The 7954-nt window shown below is 42.7% G+C and overlaps 1 long non-coding RNA gene across 1 annotated transcript; it reads right to left on the bottom strand.

Moving 5' to 3' along the window:
• Positions 1–1000: 1000 nt before the first annotated feature.
• LOC309530973 lies at positions 1001–7019 on the bottom strand. The gene is made up of 3 exons (XR_014218997.1): positions 6953–7019; positions 1451–1622; positions 1001–1200 (listed from the first exon to the last, which is right to left on the bottom strand). It is a non-coding gene; the product is annotated as an uncharacterized lncRNA (long non-coding RNA).
• Between the last annotated feature and the right edge of the window lie 935 nt (positions 7020–7954).

Raw genomic sequence — 7954 nt, 5'->3', positions numbered from 1 at the left:
AAGGTCAGGTGGTACCCGGTGTGAGTTGTTGAGCTTTTTTAGGGTACCCCAAAGTTGTTGGGCTTTTTTTAGGAAGGGTTGGACGCCAATCACGGAAATCCACCTGCAGGGGGTATGAGCACCACCCTTGGCATGACACCCCCCTTGCGACGCCCCTCGTTCTTCTAAGCAGCAAAGTTCACTGAAGAACCAAATGTTTAGTTTATAAGGGGGGGAATGAAACCTAAACACAGAGAGGATGGGGAGAATTTTATTTTTATTTTTTATTTTTTAAATGGGGCACTGGAGTCTTATCCAGAACTGTCTGCCCCTCAGCCATGAATTTGAGAGGGGGAGTTGAAATAATGCAGATAAAGAGGAGCTAAAAAGCATTAGAGAAAGACAAAGCTCAGACACAGGAGAGAAACTGCTGAATCTTCGTTAAGTGAAAGGTCCCTATTATGTGTGTGCACTTCACTGGGATCCTATGGCCTGAGAGGCAGTTTATAGAGTACATTGGCTGTTTGCAATTGCTGCATTTTGAGAATCAGGTGGAGCCAGTTCTTCCTCTAAAGTCTAAGGTAAGTCAAGCTGTGAAAAGCTGTCCACTGAGCATTGGTTGGAGATGCAGTGAAATTGGGTAGTCCATAAGACAAGGTAGGCCCAACTGTTTTCCTTTTTAAAAAAATATAATAATGTTTTATTAGGGAATATAGAGGGGGAAATACAAAGCTTAATATCAAATATCTTTTCCCCTTTTTAAATCTGAACTAAGACTTTAAGGAGAAAAGGAGTAGGTAAAGAAAAAGAGAGAAATAAAGAAGAAAAGAGGTTAAAAGAGAAAAAAAAATTCAGAAAGTAGAGAACTTCCCATTCTTCATCTGTCTGCTATATATAAACACTTGTTTTCCAATGCAAAGAGACTGTGGGTGGGGGGTGGGGAATCAATACACACTGAAGAAGAGCCGTTTATCTGAATGTACCCAGAGAGTCTATGGCCGAGGGCTGCTACTCACTTTCCATTCTGCACTTGGTTGCATATGCTACATCAACAGAGGACAATGCAAGGGCTAGATAGAGCATTCTGCAGCCTTCACCCAAAAGGCTCCATCCCCTGGAGTCCTCTCTTGCTGTCGCTGTCAGTCAACCTCCCTCTGTTCTGCTCTCATGTTCATTTGAGGCAGAGACAAGCAAAGTGGTGCAATTCTTTCGTTGCTGCTGCTTCAGGGAAAGAAAATACATTTACATTACTAAATGTGGCTTCCCAGTGAGCGCGTGCCCAAGTGAAAGCAACCAGCAGTCTTTGATAAGGCAGGAAAAGACTATAGAGGAGGGAAAACAAATAACCCTCATTCACCCAACGTGAATTGAGATAAAGGCAAGAGGAACAAGTGGTTAAAAAAGCAACAGCCTCTGACATTTCCGCTTCAAGCAAGCTTTATCACAGAATAGGAGGCTTTTATTTTCTTACCTTTCCTTTTGATAGTCTCTCGTGACGCACTTATCAAAGGAAGCCGCCTGACTTCCTTTTGCACTCTGCTGTGTTCAGATCTGTCATTTCATTGGGTTTTGATTGCTCTGCTCATTATTCTCCATTAGGGATGGGCTTGGCAATCCTTTACCTCCAGAAAGATGTGTTATATCTAGAGCAGAAGTTTTGCAGTCAAGAAGGCTTCTAAAGCCTAGCCAGATACAAATTCTATAGTTTGCAAGAAGCCCAGGAGTTGTGGTTTCCCAGCACTATCACCTGAAAGCCACACACACACACACACACACACACACACACACACATGCAATAGCAAGCATTTACCGAAAGCGACATGAAGGAATATACAACCTGTAAAATTAATTTCCCTTGCGCTGTTTTATTTTCTTATAAATTTAAACATGCTTTACGCCGCCTCCTGTTAATTCAATGCATCACAGATTTTCACACCCCGACATAGATTCAGCAAACAGAGAAGCTGGAAAACAGAAGGATGGGCACAATAAAGGGACATTTTGCATAATTACTGAACATATGACCAGGCATTTATATTTTTCGCCCACATTGTAGGTTGTTTTTTTCCATGGGAAATCAGCTCAGTGAAGAAGCTACAAAACTACCAGGTTACACTTTGATAGGAAAGCACAAGTGCTTTGAAGTATGATGCCCTATCTGTTAGAGCTGTGCAGTGGATTCCAATGAGTCCCAAATGGAATCGGGCTGATTTGGAGAAATTCAGGCCTTGGTCAAGTAGCTCCTGGTCACCAAAGGTCAGGCTGCATGGACCAGAGCAATCTAGGGCTGCCTTGCGGCAGCACATAGGAGGGATAGGCAGGTGTGGTGAAAAGGAGGAGAAAATTCAAGAAGGAGGGACCTACCAAGCAGCTGCATCATGGTGGGAGAAGGTCCAGGTGAGCAGATGTCTCTACAGAGGAATATACGTAAAGGGACCCCTGACCATTAGGTCCAGTCGTGGCTGACTCTGGGGTTGCGGCACTCATCTCACTTTATTGGCCAAGCGTACAGCTTCCGGGTCATGTGGCCAGCATGTCTAAGCCGCTTCTGGCAAACTAGAGCAGTGCACGGAAATGCCATTTACCTTCCCACCAGAGCGGTACCTATTTATCTACTTGCACTTTGACGTGCTTTCGAACTGCTAGGCTGGCAGGAGCAGGGACCGAGCAACGGGAGTTCACCCCGTCGCGGGGATTCGAACCGCCGAACTTCTGATCAGCAAGTCCTAGGCTCTGTGGTCTAACCCACAGCACCACCCACGTCCCTCCTACAGAGGAATAGGTAAAGGTAAAGGTACCCCTGCCCGAACGGGCCAGTCTTGACAGACTCTGGGGTTTGTGCGCCCATCTCACATCTATTGGCCGGGGGCCAGCGCTGTCCGAAGACACTTCCGGGTCACGTGGCCAGCGTGACAACGCTGCTCTGGCGAGCCAGAGCCGCACACGGAACGCCGTTTACCTTCCCGCTGGTAAGCGGTACCTATTTATCTACTTGCCCCCGGGGGTGCTTTCGAACTGCTAGGTGGGCAGGCACTGGGACCGAGCAGCGGGAGCGCACCCCGCCGCGGGGATTCGAACCGCCGACCTTTCGATCGGCAAGCCCTAGGCGCTGAGGCTTTAGCCCACATGCTCCTAAAAAGGAGTATTTTTCCTTATGCAAGTAAAATTGTTTGGATCACTTGGATTCATGGGGCTTTTTTTCTTTTCACCTGACTGCTTCCTCTGCAAAGAGAGAAATGCTCCCTTTTTAAAGGAAGCTTCTCTCTCCCCCCACCCCAATTTGGATTCAAAATCCTAGAGGACTTTATGCTCTAGATTTTAGAGGGAGGTTAGGATGAAGCTTTCAGATTTCTACATGAATCATACAATTTCTTGTGTATAAACAAATCCAGAATGTACATCTATGGGGATTTCAGAAGCTGATCACAAAACCCATTATGCAGTGCAACTATAAGAAACATTACAAAACCTTTATTTGCTATAACCACCATACTATGTGAAGGTGATACACAACTGGAATCCTTCAAAAACTGAGTCTTTGGATAGTCCATAAAAATCTGCTGCAGAAGGTCAGGAAATGAAACACCAAAGAGAAGACATTTGTTGTGTTTTGCATATGCATAATTATATGAAAATCTTATACATTGGCATTATCATTGTTACAATTTATTACCTGCCCTTCATCTTACCCCCCTCCCCATCTTCTTCACATAAGTATTGACCTGCCATGGTCACTGCTGGTTAAGTGGAAAGAAATCTGCCTATATTTGAGACACCTAAGCACCCAGCTGATTTTCTGCAGCCCTCAGAATGAAATTTGTTCCTTTTAGCAAAAATGAATAGTAAAGACCTTAACATCTGCCCTGCCCTGATACCAACTCAGTTCATTTGGGGCTCAGTCCTTCATGTGTTTGCTTCTACTTCACTGAGTTTTGATAGCAAACCCATTTTTCCATGAAATATGCACACTGCATAACACTGAACTGTTCCTCTATTAAGCAGACTAAGACTTCCTTCAAAAAAAAAAAAGCCTCCGCTACAAAAAAATCCTTTATTTTCACACAGCCCAACCTAGGTGATATTTTCCGTACTTCCCACACAAACCAAGTGAAGGTATCTATGTTATTTGGAGCCAGACATATATTCTTTAAGAAGCTGTTTCACAGGGAGCAGCCAAACGCCTTCAGAATTCCTCGGCCAAATGTGCCGCAATAATTCCACCGACAGTCTTATATATGAAGTGACTAACCATATTCGGCCACAACAAGGGCACACCTAGCTCTGCTGAACAAAAACAAAAGCTACCAACCAGAAGGAAAGGGAAATTAAACAAAAACAACTCACTTGTCTCTAGGGGGGCTGACTCAGAATTCATACACTCTTTAACAGGGAAACATCATCAAATTTACAATTGCTCACAAGACCTCTGACCAGCAGTTATGTCTGAACAGGGAGTTCCAAAACAGGCAGGTGTTGTGGAGTTGTGTGCACATACCCTACACCAGGTTCCATATCCCCACTTGCTCCACCCCGATGTTCACACACTGTGCAGGAGACTTTGAAGGGGGCTTCCAAGCACATTCGGCTGAATGCACTTTGAAACCTCGCTGTAATGGGGAACCCTGTGTCAACATAAGGAAGCTTCTAAGTATATTCTTTTGAATGCTCTTCGAAGCCCAGTCATAAGAGGTTGGATGGCCATCTGCCCATGAAAGCTTTAGCTGAATTTCCTGCACTGCAGTGGGTTGGATTAGATGACTCTACGATTCTATGATTCTGTGATCTAGACATTCTGTTGTAGGTGGAGCCAATGAGGCTTCCTTCTGTTGGGGTAGTTGGGGGATGGGCCTCCACATGTGATCATATCTCCCCATCTCATGTCAGCATCCCTTTTCAAGGATAACACTTGAACAGAAATATGGACGCTATGACAAGAATGAGGGATATGTGGCCTTCCAGATGTTGATGGATTCCAGTTCCCATTATCCCCAGCAAACACAATCAGCAACACCTGGAGGGCCATAGGTTCCCCATCCCTGCCCTGTGATTCTCCAACCTGTCACTTGAAACTAAAACTCCTGCTCATGACGGTAAGCTGGAATTGATGGTCTCTCTTCAGCTTTTTCCACTGCTCACACATCTATTCAATACTACATGGCATTCTATCCTAAGGGCTTAAAGTGTGTTTAAAAAACAGATGTGAAATATAAACTACATTCAGTTAAAATAGCCTCACATTTCAGGTCTGTAGCCATAGAAACAGATTTTATCAAAGAGCTGGCAAGCTCCAATACTTAAATAACATACTACATATGACCCATGACCATAAACTTGCTAAGACAAAGCTATGGGGCACCAGTAACCAGATCACAATCCAGTTCAAAAGCCTTGTATCACTTCTAGAGAAATCTCAGGAGAAGATTTTATAAACCTGAAGAGCAGAGAAGGGAAACCTCTAGATGTTGTTGGATTCCCATCAGCCTCAGCCAGCATGGCCAATGGTCAGGAATTACAGGAGTTGTAATCCAGTAACATCTGACCACAAGTTCCCCATCTCTGTCATAGAGGAAAGAAATGCACAGAAATGGGCTACTACCAAACCTTCCAGGCTCTGTTATTTTTGAAACTTTGAGAACAGAATATAGATTAAGGAAGTATGTTATTAGCCACTTTGGTGGCCAATTTGGCCAAAAGGTAGGGTATAAAGTTAAAGGAAAATAATTTGCCAATGTGCATTCTGGTGGGGCATTGAAGGTCAGGATCTGGATCAAGTCGAATACATTTTTCTTTGTGTTCAAAAGCTTTAAGATGTACTTCTTCCTGTTCCCCTTTCCCACATATCAAATTCAGGTCTTTATTCAATCCAAGACATCCAATCTATTATGCAATAACTCAGTCCTTTTACATGTCAGATCTTCACCTTGCCTTGCAAACTTTGAATGACCCAGATTAATTTATGCTCGTTTTGAGCTGCTCCATAGCACATGACTCTACTAAGTTATACTTAACAAGCTCTACTTCTGTAATAATAATAAATACAGCCTTTCCACTTGAAACCAGTTTCTCACAGTTTTTCTGAAAATGGTTGAAGTTCACCCATCTCGTATTGGCCAACATTGTAAGTGCATAAATAAACTAAGTGACATGTTCAAAGACACCTCTTCTCATGTTAGGTTTATTTTAGGAACATAAGAAGTTGCCTTATATATGGAGTCAGACCATTGGTCCATCTGGCAATTGCTCTTCTGTATTTCAGACGGGGCTTTTCCCTAGGCCTTTTGAGATACTGGAGATGGAACATAGGAGCATTAAAATGCAAATAATTTTCTGCCATTGACCTACAGCCCTACCCCATCCTTAATACTTTATGAATTACATACCACAGCTCACCACTTCAGACTTGCACAATCCCTGAAAGCTTTTGCTAGATGATCTACCCTTGAGGGTTTTTGCTGTTGTTATTATTTATATATGGTACAGATGCAACAGCAGACATAGATCGGGATGGTGCAAACATCTTGTATTGGAATTTGCATCCGTGAGCTACATTTTAAATGGTATGCTAATGTATTATCAGACTATTCAGTTTTCATGTCTCTTAACAAAAAAAAAAAAAGCTGAAGACATTATTTTTAAAAAGGTCAAGTGACACACACAGAGAGACTATGGCTAAACTGATGCCTTAAATTACAAAATGCCATCTCTCCCCCACCCCCGCCCCCAAAAAATGCAAAATGTCATCTCCCTGCAAATAATAAACCTAGATAGAAAATCTTGTTGAATGAGTTTGAGGTTCAGATCTTTTATGGTAAATACAATTGGATCCACTGTGTCATTGAACATTCCATTAGACATCCTTAAGCTTGAACAAAGGAAAACCTTAACAATCCATTTACTAACACACTCAGCTTCAGCAGCCAGGTCAGAACAAGATAATGCAGAGTAAATGAATAGATTGAACGAAAGTTCTTACTTGAACTTTTCCTGGTTTTTGTTTGGAGGAGGTTGTTATCATGTAGCATGGTCATGAAGCCAAATGAGAGAGAAAGGACAACGCTAACTTGCCCTCAGTCTACGAAACCTGAGAGGAAAACAGTGGTGTCTGTTATTCACTGATAAACTGCCTAATTCACACTTCTCAAACCAGTACACAAACTGAAACACAGCTATCCTTCGAACTTCACACTTCTCTGAAATTTGTGATGCATATTGCGGAAATGCTCTTAAAACACATCTGTTAGTGGAAATAACATATAAAAAATACATTATATTATGGGAAATTGCTTGCAAAATGTGTATGTTAGTCAAAACTATATACAAAAACATGTTCGTTATGAGAATTTCACGAGGATTTCACAAATCGCTGCAGAAATGTGAAGAATTGAATTTAATTCTTGGACAAACAAGAAACCCAAAGAACTGAAACTGGCAGATTCATCCATCTTGATAGGAATCTGAGGTAAGATACCCACATAGCAGATGTTGTCCCCCAATTCCATGCAAAGGCAGCATAAGGTCCAAAACAGTTTACTGCTGCAGAAGATAAGGCTTCAGTACGACGGCTCTGGACATAGATACAGCTTGTAGGCTTTTGCAGATGCAGATATGTACAAATAGAAAGTATTCCTGTTACTGCAGCAATTTAGGACATAACACAGACTACAACTTACTCACTGACTGACCCTGACACCCTGACAATTAGCAGATGTGCCTTAATCACTTATATAGCCAGCACTGGACCATTGCCGTAGCAACTGCCTTGGCTGATCATGCACCTGTTGGCTTATATCATATATGATTTTTGCTCATGAAGGAAATTAATTCCTTCCTCCACCCAGTTCCTCCAACACATCCATAGTGGATGTGTTGTGTTGTCTGGTAAGCCATTCTAGCATCAGCTCAGGTTGCTAATGTCAGCAGGAGTGACCATCTAACCAGCCCCCATGTCTTTGTACAGTGCTGACTGCATCATCCT

The sequence above is a fragment of the Podarcis vaucheri genome (genome assembly GCF_965113315.1).
Source record: "Podarcis vaucheri genome assembly, chromosome: 4".
Taxonomy (NCBI): Eukaryota; Metazoa; Chordata; class Lepidosauria; order Squamata; family Lacertidae; genus Podarcis; species Podarcis vaucheri.
This window is presented reverse-complemented; position numbering and strand designations above follow the sequence as displayed.